This window comes from Furipterus horrens, unplaced genomic scaffold, assembly GCF_987537825.1.
Source record: "Furipterus horrens unplaced genomic scaffold, mFurHor1.1.pri manual_scaffold_4, whole genome shotgun sequence".
Lineage (NCBI taxonomy): Eukaryota > Metazoa > Chordata > Mammalia > Chiroptera > Furipteridae > Furipterus > Furipterus horrens.
Genome location: NW_028327174.1, coordinates 48,192,623 through 48,216,207, shown reverse-complemented (window position 1 = coordinate 48,216,207; position 23,585 = coordinate 48,192,623). Strand labels below are relative to the sequence as shown.

The following is a 23,585-nucleotide window of genomic DNA, read 5'->3' as shown; positions in this document are numbered from 1 at the left end:
TTTTCTCCCTCTGCCCGCCCCCCTGCACCCCCCCCCGCACTGTCAGTAGGTAAACACAAGGCTGGAGGTGCTGGATTTGAGCCAGTGCCCCCCAGATCACCCCCCTGACCTTGGCGGTGCAGGAGTCCGGGAACTCGAAGTACCAGTGGAGCCAGGCTCCAGGGTGAAGTCCAGGGCCTGGCCCAGTGCCTACGATGAGCTGAAACTGCCCAGGGACATGCTCTCAAAGTTTGAGCTGAGGTTCAGGTCAAGCAGGTCATCCTCGAATTGGTCTTTGGAGGCTGAGGCGCGCGCAGACAAGGTCTGCGCGAGGGGGTACTATGTGTGACGTCCAGTGCGATGTAACTGGACTAAAGCAGAACAGAAGGAGTTAGAAGCACTGTACTAGGGGTGGGATGGGATCCTCTGTTATTCCTGAAGGATCTAGCAAAAGGAGGAGTAACTCTGGTTACCTCTAGATGGGTAAAGCCTACCTCTGCATGCCTATTGATTGACAGGGGACCTAGTAACGCAGACCTGCCAACCCATGGGTCTGCTGATGGGGAGAGAGAACTAGAATCAGATTCTGGTGTTTATCCCATCTGGAGTGAATGAGGAGAGAACACTGAGAAGGGAAGAGGTCTTCCTAACCTAAGGCAGTCACTCCACCTGAGATGAATCCTCCCCTCCTACCACCTCAGGAGCAATTACTGTGTCCTGCCTCAACTGCAGGCCTGGGCTTTCCATAGGCCTATAAATGTGTTAAAGTCACTACTGTCTTAAGAAATGAGACTTTCCTCTCATTTTCAAAAGTCATTTTTCCCAGGGAAGTCTTTGCCCAGACCCAGTGTACCCTTCCTTCACTGCAGTCCTTGTCATGTCATATTTATTAGTGTCATATTTTGATTAAAATATTTCCTTCTACCTGGGAGGAAAAGTGGGACAACTGTAATAGAAGAGCAATAATAAAAAAAAATTGAAAAAGAAAAAATAGTCTTATGCTGAATAAGAATTCTAAAAAATTGAATCAGGTACTGAGAGAATCAAAGCCTTTAAAAGTCATGCATTTAAAAATAAATAAGTAAATAAAAACATAACAAAAAAATATTTCCTTCTACCAAACTATAAACTCTGCAGGGATAAGGATTGTGTCTATTTTTACTCATGATTCTAGGACCTAGCACTTCGGAGGTATCTCCCAAATGTCTGTTAAATCAGAGGATGCACAAATGTGGACAGAACTGGGTTTTCTCGGGGAGGGGGAGGAGAAGGAGTCACCAGATTTGAACAAGGTGCTGCCTGCGGGCATTCAGAGAGCAGAGGGAAGAAATGTCTCAAATGAAGCAGCACCCACAAGGCATCAGAGCCTTCCTTTGCTCAGTTAAATTAGTCAGCATTTCAATGATGCCTCCACCTTGGAACACCCTTCTGAGATGTGCCTCACTCTTTAGAACTTGGCATGTCTAGATAGTCTTGCATTTGTGGGCTTTTGAAGGCTGACCAAGCAAGATGGCATGAAAGAGAAGGGCCTGGATCCCCATTTGCTGAGATCCTCATTAGAAAAGAGGCTGGAAGAGTCCCGGCCTCCTTGGTGGAAGAGAAGGTGGCATTCCCCTAGGTCAGTGGCAGCTGCATGGAGTGGCACAGAAGACTCCCCAAAGACTCAACTTCTCCAATGTCCCACATAGGTTAGGAAGATCCCCCACCAGAGTAAAGTAAGATTAGGCTGCCCAAAAAACCAATACCTTCTTCACAGTAGTATTTCGATCTGAAACGTTTTTGTTTGATTAAACTCCATCCTTATCTTTAAGTAAATTAAAAACAGAGAAATGTCAACTGATTTATTCACTCACTCATTAATTTATTCAGAAAATACATTTTTAAAAAGCACCTACAGAACTTACAGTCTCAAGAGGAACCATGCAAACAACATGTTCTGCAGTGAGAAAGAACGGAACAGCGCTGCAGCTGTGGAACAGCCAGATGTGGGGGGCCGGTGGGGAAATAAGCACGGAATTCCGACCTCCTGCACACTGTTCATCTCTTACATTTGAAGGCTAAAAGTTAAATGTTTTCATGGAATTTGGCAAGCTTTGTTTTATTTTAGATTCAGCCTTGTGAAAATTAGGGAATAGATTAATAGTAGTTTCCTGTTCCCCATCTTTTCTTAACACAATAATAGGAAAATGGGGTTTGGGTGTGGTAGCAAGGAATTAAAAGAAGTAAAAACTCAGAATCTGTGCAATTGTAGATTGTCAAACTCACACAGGACGCAGGAGCAAGTGGTCTTCCCTCTTGTACTAAGAATGAGGAAACAGGCCTAGGGGAATAGCGTAAAATTTGGGGGGCAATTATAAAAATTTATCACTAACAAGTAATACATTTACAATTAGCATTTTCCATTTGAAAACTGACATGTAGTTTAAGTGCCTTAAGTTATTTATTTAATTTTTTAACAACTCTATAAATAGGTATAGTTGTTATCCCCAAATTAAATATCAGGAAACTGGGGCATAGAGAGGTAATAATCTGCCTAATTATTATATAACTAATTACTAGTTAGGAGCTAGTAACGGTCAGAGGTGGAATTCAAACCCAGGGTGACTGATTCCAGAAATCAGAAACCAAATGTTTAACTTCACACATTACATTTGGAATATATATATAAATATATATATATTTAATGTGGTAATTCTTGTTAAGCTTGTCTAGTTTTAGTGATAACCAACATTTTTTATTTTTCTAGATAAAGAAGATATAAGGTTAGTGTGGACAAGAATAAGTTTCTTACTTTCAGAAGAATGTCACAATGGTAAAAGTTGCCTTTAGAGTAATTTGATATTTTCCGAAAGCTGCCATGCTATTGTGTTACCTGGCAATAGACATCAATATCAGTCTCTGTTCAAACACCAGTTGTGCAAAGCATGTCAGAGTGGCTGTAGCCTGGCAGACGCAACCACAGATTATCTCCCTGGGCACCGAGTCATGGTGCCTCTTAACTTTAGAGAGAAAAAAATTAGAGAGAAAATACAACACATCATTAAGGGTAAATCACAGGTAACTTTAAGAAATAGGCACAGAGAGAGTTTGTTACAATATGCACATCATAGGGGTGTTCTTTAATTCATTCACTCACTCATTCAACAAATGTCTATGGAGTACCTGTGTGCCAAAGCTATGGCAAATGCCAGGGATGCAGATAATAACTCAGAGAACTGGCTGCTGAGGGGATCGCAGTCTAATGGGGGCCAAACTAGCATATTTTGATGAGCTTCTGGAGCTCCAACAAGGGCAAGCCTAACAATGGACAGAAAGGGGAGAGCTTTGGAATCACAGACACCTCAGTTCTGCTTCTGCCTCTTACAAGCCACTTAACTAATCACTTTGTTTTCTCATTCTGAAAAGTGAGGATAAAAAATACCCACTTCACAGAGTAGTTGTAAGTACTAAATTCCATGTCTAATACCTGTTAGTTCTCTTTTTCACCCTTCTTTAAACTTCTCCACCACTCCATGTCCCCAGCCTACCAAGAAAAAAACAAGAGCTGGAGGAGTTGGGAAGGTTTCATTCACTTCAGTGGTGACATGTGAGCTGGGGCTTGAAAGATGAGTTAAAAGTGAAGCTGACAGGCAGGGCCAGTAGCAAGGGGTTCCAGGAATTGGGGACAGTGTGTTCAAAAGCACTAAGGCATGCAAGACTGGTGGTGTTGGGGAGCAGGAGATGGTGAGTGGTCTAAAATATGGGGTATACGAGGGGTGCACTTGACTGGTGCTGTGAGCATCAAAATGGAAAGAAAGGTGGGAATGACTGGTCAGCTGTTTCCATGTAGTGCAATTTCTAGATGAGAGAAAGAAAAGCTGACCTCCCTGCCCTGGCTGATGTGGCTCAGTTGGTTGGAGCGTCTGTCGTCTGTGAACCAAAGGGCTATGGGTTCAACTCCCCATCAGGGCACATACCTAGGTTGCGGGTTGGGTCTGTGGTGTGGATGCGTACAATTCCCTGTACAGGTGTGCATGGGAGACAGCCAATCCACGTTTCTCTCATGCATTGATGTTTCTCTCTCTCCTTTCCTCTGTCTCTTCTTCTCTGCCTAAAAGGCAACAACAACAAAAAATGTCCTTGGGTGAGGATTAAAAAAAATTAAAAGAAAAAAGAAAAACGGACCTCGCCGAGGCTGGGTGTTGCTTGGTGTTGCACAGGAACCACACTCCCCGCTCTGAACTATAGATGCAGCGTGGGTTCTGCTCTCCCTTTTCACCTCCTGGAAGGGACCGGAGTGTCTGAGCCCTGATATGTCAATCTTGGATGCTACAGTTGGATCCTCTAAGATTCTAAATCTAGTTTGACACTTTTGTTTTGAGATCCTGTATCCAGTTATTACACCATATGTGAAACAGATGGTGAGTGATCTAGTCAATATCTTTATTCCCAATGCCAGCAAGAAATAGTAGCCCATTTAGAGCACATACGCTGAAGAAATTCATTTGTAACTGTGTCCTGGTATTACTCAGTTTCTCACATAAATCAAAGTCAAATTCATAGAAAAGAAAATCATTACACTAACATTAGAAGTTTATAGAGAGTTATATAATTATGACAAGGAAAAATTACTTTTATAGTAGTTCTTTTAAAAATTTTATAGCTAAGCATGTTATTTAAGGTTGGCTACATTGTAGGCAGAAAAAAGTCATCAGCCTTAATAAAGAAAATGCTCAGAAGATAAGAGAGGTGAATTTTGGAAGGGGAGACATTGAATTTGAAGTCAGGAAGACTTGTTCATGGTCCAGTCTGCCATTTATTGGCTCTGTGTCTTTGTAGAACTCACTTAACTTATCTGAACATCATTTTCTTCTCCCATTGAATAGGAAAATAATAATACCTACATGGTTGTCTTATTTTAGTATCAATTAGCAAAATAGATGTTAAGATGCTTTGTAACCTAAAGACATTTTACTAATTGGAAAATTAATCCATGTTAAAGGGCTACCACCAAAGAAAAAGTATTATACTAAAGCCAACTAAAAATCACTGCTGTGAAACTTTGCAATGATAACCCATAAACCAAGGAACTTCACATGTATGGTGTTCGAATAATAATTGTGTTCTATTTCCTTTCTAAGGCATTTGTTTATACTAAAATTAGTAAAGACTTTAGCGCATTTGACCTTGGAGATATTCCTCAAAAAAGGGGTCATGATCACAGAGAAATGCTGCACACTCCAGCTCAATTTAGAGAGACTGATTATAACCTCTGAGGAGCCCCACATTAACTTATAATACAATGTTTTCCAAACTTCTTGGAGCTTAGGACTTTGCTTTCAAGTATTAGCTTTAGTTCAAAAGAATATATTTTTGGAATTTTTAAATATAGGCTCTTTTTAAAACCAGAGTATCCACAACAAAGCCAATAATACCAGTTCTAGGGCCAGTATGTTAATATAATTTTAGAGTGGAGAGCCTCAATCAATTCAGCTTTGTCAAATGGTAATAAATTCTAACTGCTCTGTAAGCCTTTTTTCTCAACTGCAAACATTTTATGTTCCTCCATGACTATGTGAGTTTGTAGTACTCTCTGAAAATAAGACAGGAAAGAAATATGTTAAGAAGCCAAGTCACTTAGAACTTAAAGTGACTTGGTCAAGGTCACACAGCCGGGAGGTAGTGGCTCTTTAGATCCAAACTATAGCTTTTTGCTTCAGAGCCAGAGAATGAGCCGATGATAAATCAAAATGTGTTTCATACTGTGGCCTTGCATGGATAATCCTGTTGCTGGTTAGGGCTGCTTCACAGTCTTCCAAATGCCAGGTTAAAACAAACCCTTGAGGATTGTTGAGTGGATTCAGCATAGTCATTAAATGGCTCAAGTTTTTGACTGTAGCACAGAAGATAACGGATTATCAGTTGTCTCATACCACCTAGGCACTGCTTGGAGCTCTTCTAAAACTCTAATGATGTAGCTGCAAAAGATGACACATTTGAACTTTGCTCAGCACTCTGTTGCTTTATGGATGAATGCAGTTCATTTCACCTCACCCCAGAACCAGTTAATAATTAATAACAGCATATATAGATGAGTAACACATAGTTCTCTGACAAATTAGGGAATAAACCTCTGTTTTTGATCTTTTTTGTACCAGCTAAGATAAAGAGACCAAGAACTGATTAAACAAGCAGTGCTATTAAAAAGTTGAGCAGTTGAATGGTAACCTGGTACCTCTTTTACAATTGCATTGATTCCATCTTCATTTGGGTTTTCTATGGAAGGGCTTTTAGAAATCTTAGTTATACTTTTACTACATCTCAGGTTAGACAGAGAGAAATACATATCTGTTTTGATCTTTCTCTAACCCTCTCCCCAACTTACCAATTTTGACATTTTAGTAGCTTTATACAAGGTGCTTATGTTTATTAAAGAATAATCAACTGGAGAAGTGTGATAGTGTAATTTTACAAAATGGAAACAGTATGACAAACTAAAGAGTAAAGAGGTATACCATGTTTGGTCAGATGAAGGATAATCAGCTTTCATAAAACAAATACTTCTTATATAGTCATTTTAATAATTCATTAATTTGTTTTTACGTTCCAGAATGGCTACTCTAGTGAAAATATTTATTTCATCCTCCGTCTATTAAATTTGCATTGTTGAATAGTTTTAGCACAACTTATGTTTGTGTGTAGTTTTTTTTTTTTTTTGTTTTGTTTTTAGTTTTTTTTCTTAGTTCATTGTTATTTATTGATTTTTTAGAGAGGGAAGGGTAGAGAGAGAGAGAGGGAGAGAGAGAGAGAGAGAGAGAGAGAGAGAGAGAGAGAGAGAGAGAGATATTTATTGCTCCACCTATTTATACATCCATTGATTGACTCTTGTATGTGCCCTGAGTGGGGATCAAACCCACAACATTGAATATTGGGATGAGGCTCTAAGCAACTGAGCTACCCTGCCAGGGCTTACAAGTCATGTTTTTAATGTTCCTTACTATTAGGCATTACCTGGATGGATTTTTGTTGTTATTACCCTGTTTCTTAAAATGTTAATGTGCTGCTGGAATTTTAGTTAATGGGAATTGTAAAATGAGAGAGTTCTAGGTATTCTTCTTATGAAAAACAGTGAGATTCTTCTGAATAAAGTTAAATTGGACATTTGAGAATTCAGAAAGTAATTTGTGTTGCCTGATGAGTTTCTTAAACTCTGGGGTCAGCTCTCCATAGGAGAATATTTTTCCCCCCAAATGAGTGCTAAATAAACAGGAGATTGAGAATATATTTGTTATATGGACTTTCTTTGAAATAAGAATTTTGGTTAACATAGAAAAAAATGGTTTTAATATAAACAATTTTTCTTAAAATGGTAGGTAGTGCCTTTAATAAACAGAATTGAAATTTAAGTGCCATTTATTATGTCCTAGTTTCTTTTTCATATACATTGTGGATTATGCTTATACTGGACCCTCAGGAAAAAAAATACCTCTAAGAAAGCCCCCCACCCATGGTTAAGTGTCAGGCAAGTTATGCCCCACTGCTCTCTTGCATAAGAGGACTTTAACTGTGAATGACAGATTTTCCATTTGTACCCCTTCCCCATTTGTTTACTTATTTTTTTTCCTTTATGTTAAGTTCAGGTGTGATACCCCAAGATCTGGAGGATGTTTAGTCACCTGCCAGAAAGACTTTTACAGACTTCAAAATGAGGATCAACATGTATTCCCGCATAAAAGACAGATCCAATAAACACAGCCTTGACTAATGAAGAAACTTAATCGTCCAAACAAATAAACAGTTAAACAAACCCCCCCCCCAGTCACACAAAGATCCCTGTTTTGGGGAACCCAGGAGAGAGGGAGCAGGGACTCGCAGCTCCCAGGCTTTGCTCTTGGGGGACAACGGACAGCTCAGCCCCACCTGGGAGGATGCTTTTGTTTATATCTCAGGTTGCTGCCTGACGATTGGTGGCTGGGCTGGAAGGGAGGGTCCTCAGGAAACGCGACACTGGGGATGCTGCCCCCTATCACATGATGGAAATTTCCACTCTTAGAAAGGCGAAAAGAAAAGGAAGAAGGTTCTCTCAATCTGCCCTTTCCCGATACTTCCCCTGGATCCCAATCCGGAGAGGTTAGAAAAAAAGGCGGGTGAGTGAAAGTTTTTATATTTTCTGTTAGACTTAGAGACTTGTCAATGTGCGAACTTGTGGCTGGATCCCAGCTGGGATGTGTGTCTGTGTGTGTGTACGCGCGCGTGGGAACACGCACACGTGTGCAGCCCGTCTCTCAACCGTCTTGGGGCTTAGGTTAGGCGTTGCAGCTCTTCACAACTTGTTGATCATCCCCAATTCTTACTATTATTTTCTAAAGGACCACACTCTGGAGGGGTTATTGTAGGGTAATGACTGGACTGAATAGAAATTAAGTAACCAGGGCACATGGAGGTACAGGAGTCTGCCGGGGAGGGCTCGAGTGACTCCCTTTGCAAGGAGAGGTGGCTGTGCCAAGGCAGCCTGTTCCCGGGACGGGAAGGGGGCGGCCAAGCGTGGGGTCACCCCTGGCCTGGGATTCCCTCAGCACTGGGATTTTGACTTGGGTGGACCGTGGCCGCGCCGCCTGCCTATCGGAGGGGCTTGACCCGCTGGCGCTGGCTCCGCATCAGCTTAGGGTGGAGCTGGCAAGGTGTTACCCGAGCCGCGGGACCAGTGCCCACGTCCTCAGGGTGAGGGCACTGGGTGCAGGACTTAAAATAGAGCAGTCATCCCTGAGAGCTTCGCCACCCGGGAGGCCCGTGGGGTTCCCCAGGGGAATCTCCTTCACGGGAGGAGAAAGGCCAGAGCAGTGCTGGGTCATGGAACCTTGGCTCCGGTCGTGGGCGTGGTGGGAGGCTGTGGAAGACTGAGCCCGCGATTCCGTGGCAGGCGTGCGCCGTGGGACTGGAAGCAGGGTAGGGTAGGGCCGTGCCGGAAAGAAGGCAGGGGCGCAGAAATGCCGAGCGCGAAAGGTGATGAGGTCTGTGGAACCGAGAGAGGACGTCAGGGAAGAGTGGGGAAGTCCAGGGAGAAGGGGAGAAGGCAAGAACGACAAGAGTCCGGTCCCTAAGTGGGGTCGGGGGGAGGGGGAGGGAAATTGGAGAAAAGAGTATGAATGAAGCGAAGAGAGAAAGGAGCCGGACTTAGGGAGCCCTTGGGAGGGTGAGTTGGGAGCATCTCCGAGTCTGGAGACTAGAGAGGTGAGGATGGGGACCAGCCAGCTGTTTGTGGGGCATAGGGGGCAGGGAGGGGCTCTTCGCCTGCTGCAGGTACGAGTGGGCTCTCCACCCCGCGTGGGCTCCGTCCGGGGATGGAGGCAATTGAGTGGGGGAGACCTGTGAGTCCCCCTGTTCCTCTCTGCGCCTCTGGACCAGCTAACGAGCTGCACAGCGACTTGCTGATGCGGTTTGAGGAAAGGGGAAGAACTAAACTAGGGAACCCAGGCCAGGGAGACCATCGTTGCTGTGCCAGGGCGTGTGCCGGGAAGTAAGAGCACCGTAGTTGGGGACCTTGAGATTCTTGGTGAGGACCCGGAGACCCCCAGCCGCAGTCCTCTGCAAAGCCTTTAGAAGCCCGAGGCTGGTTTCACGGGAAGAGGAGGGTTGACCCTTGCTGTTTGTTTCTTAGTGCCAAAGGTGCATCTTTACCTGTCTCAGAGGAATCTTAGACGGGGCCAGGCACTTCTCAAGGCTGCCCCCTCCTCGCCCGGTGCTCCTCCCCCCAACGCTCTCAGATCTGCATTCTTCCTTATCCACTTGGGAGAGGTGGAGTCTCTCACCCTTAAGTAGGGGAAGGGGAGAGAAGCCAGGCCTCCTCTAGGGCGGCCTGTTTCCCAGTTTCCTGGTTTCTTATATTCATCTTTAGTTGCTTTCCTGCATTATGACCTAAATGGCTTACATTATAAAAAGAGCATCCTACACCTAGATCACAATTTCCAGAGCCTGGTAGCTCGGGTTATAGCTTGGGCTTGTTTCAGCTTTGGTTATACCCTTTGGTAGACCTTAACCATTTTGGGGGGTGGGAAGGGGGTTGGAGTGGGGAAATTAGCCCATGGGTCCCTCCCCCCTTCCCCACTGCAAACAAGTCTCTAGAAGAGTCAGGTTGATGGACTCTCTCATATGGAGCATAAGAAAAGGGAGGGAGAGAGAGACAGAAAGAGAGAGAGGCAGAGCGAGACAGAGACAGAGACAGAGACAGAGAGAGAGAGAGAGGAGACAGAGAGGGAGGGAAGGAGGGAGGGAGAGATGGCCTCTCAAATTCTCACAAATGAAGCTACAGTTCTTGGTAGAAGCTTATAAGGACAAAGACACCGAAGAAAACATCTGATCTTCCCAACTTACTGAATGCCATGTGTTTGGAGACAGAAAGCTTATTAAGCTGATTTTATCACGAACATCAAAAAGCAGGAAGACTGGCATCAGAGGATAAATAACTTACCAGGCTGCAGTGCTCAGTGCTCTGGGGAGGCTGGGCTCTATTAGATTAATGATCACAGTGATACATATATGGTTTCCTTTTATAGTCCCAGGTGCTTCTTTTATGTTAACATTTACTCTCATAACCTTATGAGATAGATTCTTTTATTATACCTATTTTAAAGATCAGGAAACATAGATATACAGTGTGGGGAGCATAGGACATCTTTGGAAGTTCTGTTTGGATATTAATTTTTCTTAAATGTAAATGAGCAATTCTCTTTCACTTTTTATTGTACTTTATCATGGGCAGAACTGGACAGGTGACTTGTTAGGGACCCAAAGCTGACTTCTTGGTCTATTGCAGACTAATCCTATCCTAAGAAAGTCAATGGCATGATCATGCAGCTAAAGACCAAGTCTTTGAAGCCCCAGGACTGGATTTTTTTAAAAAGGTGATATTTGAGAAATGACTAGTATAACTATGGTTCCCTGTCAGTGTAGCAAATGCTGAAAGCAAGCATAACAAGCATAGCAGCTTGTGGACTCTGTTCTAAATGTCTTCCTTCTTTTATGTTATTGCCTTGTTCCTTTTCATCAGTGTTTTTCAGGCAAATATTCCCTTTTTCTCCTATCCTTCATACTGACCAATATTTTCTACTATTTTAAAAAACCTAACCCCCTCTTTGTTTTTTACTTTTTATACATCCAATGCAATGATTTCTATTAAAAAAATGAAAGATTTAATGGGATTTAATGATTATGTATTTTTAATATATCAAAGTAATAATACAGTTTTAAGAAAATGACTTTCATGTTTCACCTGAAATGATCTAGCATGCCACTACTGCCTTGATGAAATCCTGTAGGGAGGGTAAGGATTAGGCACAGGGGAGAGACCAAAGAAAGGAAAGGTGGATTCTCTGAGCCAGACTTTGAGCTAAGCCCTTTGCATATGTGAATCCCAGTTAGTCTCCACACAGCGCTCCCTGCTACAGGTGTCGGTTATCTCCATTTTACAGAGGCAGATATAGAAGCTCAGAGAAATTAGGAAAGAGCCAAGTGCCACATAGTAAGTGACAGTGCTGGCCTCAGAACTATGTCCCTCCTATGTAAAAGGTCCTTCTTCCAATAAAGGCAGCAGTAAGAGAAAGACAACTCGAAGAACAAAAACTTAAGGAAAGAACAGGCTTAGAAAGGTGTTGCACAACAGAGTAGGATGGGAGAGATGGGAGAATGGAAAAATCGAATCATTTTCATATGACTGCAGATCTTCCTCTGGTCTTCCTCCCACTATTTTTGTAATGATGTAATTCCACTCACTCATTCCACAAAGAATCATTGAGTATCATTATCTTTCAGAAACTGTATTAGGGAGTTTTTTTAATCCCTGTCTCCCTAACACCTACCACAGTCCTGGGCAAATAGTAGGTGCTCAAAAAATATTTATTAACTAAATGAATTAGTCTAGTGTGTGTGTGTGGGGGGGTGAATAAATGAACAGTTACACTAACAGCATGTTGAGGGCCAGGGAAGAAATATCAGATTTGAGTACTCTGCCACTGAACCTGTCTTAGAAAAAGGGTCAGAGAATATGTCAAGACTAGGTGATGCCTGAGCTAGGTTTTGAGCCAGAAATAAAAGGCAAGTAAGGGAAGCAGGAGAGGATTTCCAAAAGAGAGACCAGTCTTCACAGAGAAAGGAGAAGGTGGGAACCACTCTGGGAATAGAGCAGTTCAGTACTGAAAAGTGCAGGATGAGAAGGAGGAGGCCGGGAGAAAGGTGTGATCTAGGAGGTCTTTGCACACTGTCTCTGTAAGTGTCTTATTGCCCTGCACCTCCCATGAAGTTCTGAAGCAGCTGTGCTGAAGGGAACAGAATGACTGAATATAGCATGTCCTCACTTAAGGTGGGTGATAGGTTCTGCAACTTGAAACAAAGGGACATGTAACAAAAACAATTTTACTGTAGGCTAATTGATATAAATAAGAGTTAAGCTCCTCCCAAATGACATTGAATGAAAGGACATTATTTGAGGACATGCAGTACTGGAATTAGCAATACATTTTATTATTTTATCACTTTATTATGGCCCTATAATAGATAATATAGTTATTTAGAGTCTGTATAATGTTAGTGTTTAAGAATACATACTCAAATGGAAAAACTAGACTTTGTTGTCCTCTGCTTCGAAAAGCCAAGTTATTTCTCTGGTTCTCAAGGGGATATTCTATTTTAGCATAGATACAATTCACTCAATCACGAAAAAGACTTCCAAACAAATGCTCTTCTGTGTTATTCTTAGGGGGTAACTGGGGCGGTGGGGGAGGATTTCTCTCTTTATTTTAGTTTTTAGTGGCTTTACTTTTTATTTCAGTGTGTTGTAGAGGAGTCAAGAAGTAAAAATGTATTTAATATATAAACTAAGATGGGAGATGGAATAACACATAGATGTTTATGCCAGTTAAGAGTCTGGCTTTTGATAATAGACTTTGAAAATTTAACTCCCAATGTCCCTTTTTTATTTTTTCTTTAGGAATATTTTATACCAGTTTTCCATTCTAAGTTCAGAGGTCTGCATGTCTCATCACCATTTTCACACTTGTAAAATATTGCTAGTCATATTGTTATTAGGAAGGGAATTCAAAAGGTAAATGAAACCTACAAATAACCCCAGTCCTACCTAATTTCAGTTAATAGATTAAACCCTTCACTCTTTAGCATTGTATCCTTGCTATTATATCCAAGTTTCTTAATCTTTCTGAGCTTCGATCTCTTCATCTGTAAAATTAAGATCATAATGGCATTTACCTCATGAGACTGTTATAAGAATTAAATGAGTTGACATGTGTAAAATGCTTAATCTCTAATATATAGTAAGCACTTAATATGTGATAGCTGTTATTATTTATGTTATTACTTATGCCACCCACAGCACTATTTTGAAGTGTTAACATATGTCCCTACTAAATGTTCTTTGATAACGTGTTTTCCTCTGTCATAATTAAATTAAGGAAACAGAAGAGAGGAAATGAAATAAGGGCTACATAATGCATATGTAGGACAGTTCAGCCCAGAATATTGTCATTTCCTATATAGTAAGATGGAAATGTTCCCTTATTTCCTGTTGGCTATTTGCCCCTACTGCTCCTGGTAAATCTAATGTGTATCCATCATTAAAATGATCATCATCTCCAGCTTCCTTGTTTTCTCTTATTTTTTTGTCACTTTTTTCACCCTGGTGCCACATAGTGCCTGGCATAAACACTCAGGCATGTTTGTTGAATGAAGGGAGGAAGGAAAATCTGTTTCTGTTTTTTTCTTAACAGTATTTATTCTTTAACTGAACACTTTTTCATTTGAATGTTTAAAGCCTTTGCAAAGTGAATTTGTGCACTATTGATAGTCAATATAAATATTTCAAAATGAAATTATTTATTAAATGTGAATTTATTACATAGGATTAAGTATGCAGTCTCAGGTGTCAGGGTTTGTGGATATGGATCTTAGTGTCATCATAGAGCTGGGCTTTCTGGATTCAGATCTTGGTTCTGTCACTTGGACTTCCTGTGATCAAATTTTGGCTCTCCCACATTCTATCTGAGTGACCTTAAGCAAGTCACTTAACCTGACTGCTTCATTTTCTTCATCTGTGAAATGAGGATGAAGGGAGGTGAAGGGATTAGCCAAAGAACACACATGCATAACCCATGGACTCAGACAGCAGCGTAGTGATGGCCAAAGGGAAGGGGGGACTGGGGCTGGGAGGAGGGAGAAAAATGGGGGAATAGGAGTATTTGCAATAGTGTCAACAATAAAAATAAAGGAAAAAAATGAGGGAAATAGTTCTTATTTCATAAACATTTTATGAGGATTAAATAGTTAATGTGTATAAAGCATTAGGCACTTTGTGAGCATTAGAGGTGTTTGCTAAATTAAACAGTTTTTTATAACCCTTGTTTTCAATTAGATATAATTGAATTGGTTCGCTGATACTGCATGGCACATAATAAACACTCATATAACATTACTATTATTATTTCCATTATTGTAAATTATTGTTGCTATTTTCTGCTATGAGGAGTTGGGGCCCTGACTTAGCTTTTCCATTTTTGAGTCCATTGAAAGTCTTATTGATCCTATCGTACCTTTCGCACTTAATTGTGTCTACTTACCCTGTTTGTCCTGTCATTTTGCCTTGCGTCATTGGCACCTTTTACATTGCATCCTCCTCAGGACAAGGACTTTGCTCTTTGTTTTGGCATAATTTTATAACATTGAGTACACTCACAGCCCTATAAAAATGTTAAAGAAGAAAAAGAAAAAAGATGTAACTGACCAAGAAGCCACGTTGGCCGACAGCTGGTCGGGCTGCTGTTCTGTTTGCAGTATTGGTACTTCCGCCCAGCAGCATCTCCGCGGAGGCTGGTGGCCAGTGACTCCTGGCTCTCCGGTGATAGTGAGGCGCGGCCGCCGGCCACCAGGTTGTGCCCCGGCAGCAGGGAGCATGAACTGGGTCGCGGCTCGCAGGGAGGAAAGCGGGAGGCCAATGCCTTCAGGGACACAGCACCGCTCACAGGTTTGTCTGCTTTCTCTTGACTTTGCTGGAGAGGCCAGGCCAGTGAATGAGAGGAACCCGAAAGGGGAAGGAGCAAAGAACTGAAAAAGGAGGGAAGAGAGAGAGATTCATTAGGAGACTGTGGTGGCCCTTTCTGTTTTAAGAAACGTTTCCTGCGTGGCTACACAGGCTATGGTCTTATCTTCTGGAATCTTTCCATAGGGGAGGAATGTGATATATGGATGTGAATGTTCTTGTAAACTCTTGATTGTTAAAGTGATCTAACTAAAGGAGTTCGTGTTTCAGGCCTTTGTGAATGCCTGAAAAGCAATCAGATGGTTCAGAGCACTACATAAATGGGGTGACTATAGCCTTGAGAACACATTTCATCACTGCTTTATTCCTTTTTGTCTTTTGAAGCAACTGTTTAGTAACAGCACAGTTAAAACATATATCTGACACTTTTTTGGCAAGTGTTGCTATGGTATATTTACACTTGCTGTACAGAGGAATCCATACTGTTGGTCGATATGTATATGTATATGTATATCATATATATATATATATATATATATATATATATATATATATATACACACACACACACACACACACATACACATAACCTTTTTGATTTTGAAGTAATTATAGAGTCACAGGAAGTTGCAAAGGTCACTCAGGTAGGCTCCGAATACCTTCCACTCAGTTTCTTCTAGTGACTACCCAGACATAAGTTTCTTGCAATAGCAATACCACGTAACTGGCTTTCGTACAATGAGTAGGTATAGTTTTTTTATGTCATTTTTATCACATATAGAGATTTGTGTTACCATCATCACAGTCAAGATATGGAACTTCTGCTGCCATAGAGGTCTCCCTCATGTTAGTCCTTTAGCCACAACCACCTCCTTCTCCCAATCCCTGGCAACAAGATGCTTTCCATCTCTGTATTTTTTAATTATTTGGAGAATGTTACATAAAAGGAATCATATTGTATGTGACCTTTTTGAGATGTTTCCCATTAAGCATAATGCTTTTGAGATCCATTCAAGTTGGATCAATAGTTGGGTCCTTTTTATTGCCAAGTAGTATTCCAATTGCTTGAGTATATTTAATGGTATATTTTTCTCTAATTGATATACTTTTTTAGAACTTCAGTTGAATTAAAGAAGTACAGCGGCCACTTAGTGAGGTAAAAAGTGTGAGGACAAAATTTGAATAAGTTTTTCTCTTCAAATAGTGTGATAGGGCAAAAGGATGTATAAACTACATCTTCATTTAAAACAGATGCCACTGGAGGATTGGAAGGAAGAAACAGAATAAGGCAGAGAGAAGTATGTATTTACACAGTAAGGAATAAGATCTGGCACCTTTAAAAATGTTCACACCCATATTCTGTGATTTTATCTCAAGACAACGCAGATTTCTTGAAACTAATAAAAACAATGCCTCTGCTATAGGAAATTCCCTGCCAGTCTATGTTCAGTCACATAGATGAGAGGCATGGCTGGAAGTGATAGCAAGTGGCTTTTCAGTTTGACACAGGTCACAGAGAGTCCAAACAGCATCTTTAGCCCCAGGGCAACTATCAAGGGTCCAGAGACTGTCAATGTTATATTTTTCTATCCTTTCAACCCACCTGCCAGTGGGAGATGCTTCTCCCAGAGGTGACTTAAGGTGGGTTTTAAACGAGAATGTTACTCTTCACCTGAATTCTCACAAGCATGGGGAACCTGGACACTGGTGGCTGGAACTAGCTAAGGGAAGTGCACCATTTCTGAACAGTACCCAGAACAATTAGGTCCAACCCCTCCCTTCAGCCAGCATCAATCAGAAAGCTCTCCCCACCACCACTCTTCCTCCCAAGCCGAGGACACAGCAAAATAGCCACTGCTATCTGCAACTGTAAATACCCCTCTGAGGTTTTAGAATTTCATATTTTGAGCTTTTGGAGACATTGTTAATTCATGAAACACACAAGCTCTCAGTCTGGAGTCCTGACTAGACCCAAATCTAACAGAAGGCACTGACCTTAGTCTTCCTTTTTAGTGATTTCTATTATCTGAAATCTATTCCTTATCCCAAACCCTACCAGAGGATGGAGGGTAGGTAAGGGATACTGCTTCCAAAGCTAAACATGCAGAAGACTGACGTGGCTAAAATAATTTATAACTCGTTTTATAGGTAGATTTGCTCTTCTGAATCTTCTGAAATGGAATACAATTGTATGCGCCGTCTTTATGATTTATTTTATTTTGTGTAAACATTAGATACTAAACATCACTTTGTAGGCTGTCCTGCACCCTATCTTCTGTGTGTGCACTGTAAGGTCCCACAGCGTGACGTAGGGCAGACAAATCAGCCAAGTAATCTTGAGGGAATGAACACCTCAAAGGGAGACTGAACAAAAGGCCCACTGAATTTTGTTTACCTCTCTGATGTTATGCTGTTTACTTACTTGACTAACGATGACAGTCAATAGTGGGGTGTGATACGAAATGTAAACACACTATGGCTCCCAACATTGCAGGCATTGTTTTTGTTAAAGGGGTGATGCAAAGGTTTGTTTGCTTTTTGAATTTTTTCTTTAAGGAGAAAAAATAGAGTTTTTCTGAAAGAAAAGTAAAATAGAAATGCCTTGTGTACATATCAGTATAGACAAAAATGATGTACTAACTTTACTTTCAAATAATTGTGTACCTAATATTATTGTGTCCACACTTGGAAGAATGAAGCCAAACGCGGTGCTTTGCATTACTTTCTATACCAGAATTCCATACAGTTTAAACTCCTTAATCTGGCAGTCAAGGTCAGCCTCAGCCAGACTCTCCACAAACATTCCATCTGAGCTCAAGTAAACTCTAGTTGTTTGGGGGCCAAACTTCTGATTCCATTTCTCCTGCCTGGAACCCTCTGCTCTCTCTGAAGTCATATCAGTCTTCCTCCATAATGCCTGCTGTATTTGCCCTCGCTCTCATGCTGAGTTCTCCGGTTCACTCCCATATGTCTTGAAGATGGTAGTCCTGTTAGGAACAATGTCTCACACAGAGTATGTTCCCAGTGGTAATGGAATATCATTAGTAGCCAGGCTCTGAAGTCAGACATGGGGATAGGAGTCCTGACTCAGCCATTGGTTCACCAGTTTTGGTCTTCAGATAAGTTACTCAAACTTTTTTGAGTGTTAGTTGCCTCTCTTGTAAAATGGGAATAATAATAATACCTACCCCAAGGGTGAGGATATTACTGATTTGATACATGTGATATGTTTGGCATGGTGCTGGGCAATCATGAATATGATAATTACTTATGAGAAATTTAAAAACTGAGATTTTAGACTTTACAAAATTAACAGAATTTTGGTCTGAGCAGAGGATGCAGACCACAAAACTTGATTGTTTAGGCTTCTCTGTGTCTCTCAACAGTAATTGCTGTCCTAAGAAGGGGCGGGGTGCCTCTGTGCCTATCAACCAGGAAGAGAGAATCTCCAGGTGCCCACCCACTGAGACTGGACACAAACAAGTTGAAACAGAATGATCCTTTGTCTCTTAGATCTAATTGAAATATGTGTGGATTGGCAGAGATTTTATTTTGGTATGAGGTAATCAAATGATGAATGAACTTCTATAAAGAAGGGAACAAATGCTAGATATTGGTTTCCAAGAGTAATTAAAATAGCCTCATAATGAGTCATCTATCTTTGAAGTATTTATAAATACCACCTGTAGCCTTAAAAAAGTGGAAACTTCAACAAACTAACTGGTTGTTTGATCTACAAATTCAAAATATTATGTTTTTTGATATTTCCCTACAAATTGGTTGATGTTTCATCATTTCAATCAAATCAAGGGCATAACCATTAGCACTTCTTTTGGTTACACTGATGTCTAAACAAACTCCTTTTGTGTTTTGAATTACAGATCTAAAAATGGTTGTTTAGACCACAACATGCAATTATTGTTATAACAAGCAGAACAACAATACTTTGAATATATAGCAAGGTAGATTGGGTTTGGGATAAGGGATTCAGTCCCATGCAGACTTTGTTCTTATTCTGTCCTGAGGCCACACCTTAAATAATTACTCTTTGTTAAGAGATTGGAGCTTTATGCACACAAGTGTTTCATAATTTTTGAAGATGTCCTAAAAAATGAGGTGAGGTGCACACATGCACAGGGATATGCATAAATTTCACAGTCACAGAAGAGGGAGATTATGCTCAAAAGTCTCACATATCTAGCTAAAGATATACAAAATTTTTTTCTTATCTAATTAAGGAATGAATGCAGTATTCTGGTTAAGAAGAAATTATACCAGCTATAGATTGTCAATTTTCAAAGAATTAGAATACAGCGAGAGCTTTTTAAAAATGTATCAGTGCCTTAGGCTCACCGTTGTTAGCTTCAACTATAATGGCAAAACTCACAAATTTCTAGTTAATAGAAATTTTTGGTTGGTGGAAGGAATTTATAGGATCTTCTTTCTGCTTTCAAACTTTTGGGGGGAAAATCAAGAAATGTAGTAGTTCTAAATTAAGAAGCTTAAACTTTTTTAATATGAAAAATTTCTAACATATTCCAAAGTAAAGAATAGTATAATGAAATTCCATCTTCACCCACCTTCCACAATTATCAATACTTGTCTGTTGTATTTCATTTGTACCCACACCTCTCTTTCCTCTACCCCTACCACAATCATTAGTAAATTACTTATAAGCAAATCCAAGTCACCATATACTTTGATCCATACATGATTAAGTATGTATCTCAAAAAGATAAAGAAATCTTTAAGAATAACTAAAATATTATCACACCTTAAATAAACCAACATTTTCTTGATGCTGTCACATTTCCCATTTCCAGGCAGTGTTCAAATATCTCTGATTGTCTCTCTTTTTTGTTTTACCCTTAGTTTCTTTGAATCAGAATCTAAACAGGGTTCACCCACTCACTGGTTGATATGTCTCTTAAGTCTGTCTTAATTTGTAGGTTCAACTACCACTCATCTCTTTTTTTTTCCTTTTAAAGTTTATTTGATGATTTAACCTCATCGTATGTCCTGAAGAACTTCCATATTCTGAATTTTGTTGATTTACACAACCTTTAAAATGTCATCTTCAAACTTCAGTATTCTGCTTCTTCAATCTCATAAAATTGCTTTTCTTTAAAAAAAGAAAACAAGTTGCAACCTGTTGTCATTCCTTTGCCTGTGTCCTTGAGGTTCTTCCAGCCTACATTTTGCTCAATTTTGCCCAAATATCTTTCATTCTAAGTAAATTTCCATGATTTACCTATCAGTTCTTCCTGATAGAGCCTGACTGACTGGAGCAGCCATTTAATCAGGTTTCAAAACATGTACTGGTCTATTCACTGGGTGCTACCTCAGCTTTCTCTGAGATTGCAGTACATCACCAGCAATCAGTAGAAGTTGTTTTGATTTTAACAATGGTGCCATGTGACTACTTTTTAAAAAGTACTTTTCTGCTTCTGATATATACAGATATACTTACTAGAAAATTATATATTTGAGATTTGATTTAAAATAATGGGTGAGAGGAGTGGTAGTTTAGATGTAACAAGATTGGTCATGGTTAATAATTTTGAAGCTAGATGATGCATATGTGAGGTTTCACTGTATTATTACATTTACATTTGTATAAATTTGAAATTTTCCAAAATACAAAACAAAAATGAAATTTACCATTCTATTGAAGCTAAGTAATAAACCACTTCATTTTGGGGGTTTATATTGTAACACTTTTGCCAAGGATCATAAAAAAATCATGTCTAAGGTGGTGAACACACAATACAATATAGAGATGTATTATAAAATTGTACAACTGAAACTTGTATAATTTTATTAACTGTCACCCCAATAAATTCAATAAAGAAGAAAAAAATAACATCTAAGGAACAAAAAAAGCACTTGCTTTTTTCATTCTGCAAGTCTAGTTTGCCTAAAAAAAATAAAGTACCTAAGAAAAATTTAAGGATGTAAAAGACGTGTACTGAGAAAACTAGAACACTGAAGAAAGAAATTGAGGAAGATACAAATAAATGGAAGCATATACTGTGTTCATAGATTGGAAGAATGAACATCATTAAAATGTGCATACTACCCAAAGCAATCTATAAATTCAATGCAATTCTTATTAAAATACCAATGGTATACTTCACAGATCTAGAACAAACATTCCAAAAACTTATATGGAATCAAAAAAGACCTTGAATAGCCTCAACAATCCTGAGAAAGGAGAAGAAAAATGGAGGGATCACAATACCTGATATTAAACTATACTACAAGGCCACAGTAATCAAAACAGTCTGGTACTGGCATAAGAACAGACACATAGATCAATGGAACAAAATAGAGAGCCTAGAAATAAACTCATATCATTATGGTCAATTAATATTCAACAAAGGGGGCACAAGCACACAATGGAGTAAAAAGAGTCTCTTCAATAAATGGTGTTTGGCAAACTGGACCGGTACATGCAAAAAAATGAAACTAGGCCACCAACTTACACCAGATACCAGAATAAACTCAAAAATGGATAAAGGACTTGAATATAGGTTGTGATCCCATAATAGTCCTAGCAGAAAACATAGACAGTAAAATTTCAGACATCCCACATAGCAATATTTTTGCAGATATATCTCCTAGGGCAAAATAAATAAAGGAAAAAAAATGTAACTACACCAAATTAAAATTTTCTGCATGGTTAAAGAGATCATCATTAAAAGGGAAAGGGAACTGACTGTATGGGAGAACATATCTGCAAATGACACATCAGACAAGGGTTTAATCTCCAAAATATATAAAGAACTCATATGCCTCAACACCAGGAAGACAAACAGCCCAATTTATAAATGGCCAAAGGACTTGAATAGACACTTCTCCAAGGAGGACCTACAGATGGCCCATAGACACATGAAAAATTGCTCAACATCACTAGCCATCAGAGAGATGCAAATTGAAACCACAATGAGATACCACCTCACACCAGTAAGAATGGCCATCATTAACAAATCAACAAACAAGTGCTGGCGAGGATGTGGAGAAAAGGGAACCCTAGTGTACTGTTGGTGGGACTATAGACTGGTGCAGGCATGGTGGAAAACAGTATAGAATTTCATCAAAAAATTAAAAATGGAACTACCTTATGACCCAGCAATTCCACTGCTGGAAATATATCCTGAGAATCCTGAAACACTAACTCAGAAGAATTTATGCACCCCTATGTTCATAGCAGTGCTATTTGCAATAGCTAAGTGTTAGAAACAGCCCAAGTGACCATCAGTAGATGAGTGGATTAAAAACTGTGGTACATTTACACATTGACATACTACACAGCAGAAAGAAAGAAGGAATTCCTACCTTTTGCAACAGCATGGATGGAACTGGAGACTATTATGCTAAGTGAAATAAGCCAGTCGGTGAAAGACAAATACCATATGACCTCACTTATAACTGGAATATAATAAACAAAATAAACTAATAAGAAAAATAGAACCAGAGACATGGAAACATGGAACAGATTGACAGCTGTAGGAGGGGAACGGGATTGGGGCAGTGGTGGAAGGAAGGGGAAGGGACTAGTCAAAGAACATGTATGAATGACTCATGGACATGGGCAATAGAGAGGGCATTGACTGTGGCCTAGACTGTGGGCTGGGTGGAGGAGGGCAAAAGGAAAAAATTTGGGACACCTGTAATAGAACAAACAATAAAAAATAAAGTAAAAAATTCAACATATAAATATTTTATATTAAGTATTTTTATTTTAATTATTTTATATTTTATTATTATTATATGTTAAATATGTAATATCTGGGTAAATGGTTTGGAATGATTGAAAATGAGTCATGCAAAGTTGCTTCACAGCTTTTGTGATCTATCTAAGCTGCCTTTAAGGCTGCAGTGTGGCAAAACTCATCATCGTGACACTGTAGCACATCTACCAAGAGTTGACAAAAGACTCTTAGAAGAGGAATGACCCAAACCATTCATTTATCCCATAAGAAAAAATGCTAAGATGGATTATGAAGGTCACACTTTCAAGTATTCCCTGCTACTATGCCAGATGAACATGCAGGCTCTGTTTTCCAAGGCTGAAGTCAATAGCAAACTTTTCCCAAAGCCTACCAGCTTTTAACTTCAGTGTGAGTTCTCTGTCCAACTATTGAAAAGATTGGAGAATTTAATGACTTATACTTACACTAGACATATATACTAGGAAATACTTTTTAAAGGACCTTTAGCTTTATTAATACTTTTCTATTATTTCATTAGTATTATGTTTATGTAAGTTATTTAATAGAAATTAATTTTTAAGTTCAATTAGCTAGGCAACAGCTAAATGTAAGACTCTGGGAACATTTTAGTAAACAAAAGGTGAAAAATTGAAATTTAATTGTATTTCTTATTACCAATTAAAAATATACAGCAATATCATGGGTGATATTTTTACTTCTCTGAATATAGAAATATTTTACAGATTCCCACACTCTTGACCCCAACTCTGTCCTTCCCACAAGCTGTTAAGTTACTCAACCTGAAATTCACTTGTCATGGACTTTTCAGGAATTTGATCCTCTCAACTGGTGAGAGGTTATTTGTTCTGTGT

At 39.7% G+C, this 23,585-nt stretch overlaps 1 protein-coding gene across 2 annotated transcripts in view; it reads left to right on the top strand.

Moving 5' to 3' along the window:
* Positions 1 to 8,030: 8,030 nt before the first annotated feature.
* The window catches only part of SLC38A4 (solute carrier family 38 member 4), a 70,093-nt gene continuing 54,538 nt past the window's right edge, over positions 8,031 to 23,585 (top strand). The window contains exon 1 of one of the 2 annotated variants that reach the window (XM_090273050.1): positions 8,031 to 8,105. The gene's annotated coding sequence lies outside the window, so the exon portion shown is untranslated. Of the gene's footprint in view, positions 8,106 to 14,749; positions 14,984 to 23,585 lie in introns of those variants that run through there. The other variant, XM_090273049.1, reaches the window with a different exon arrangement.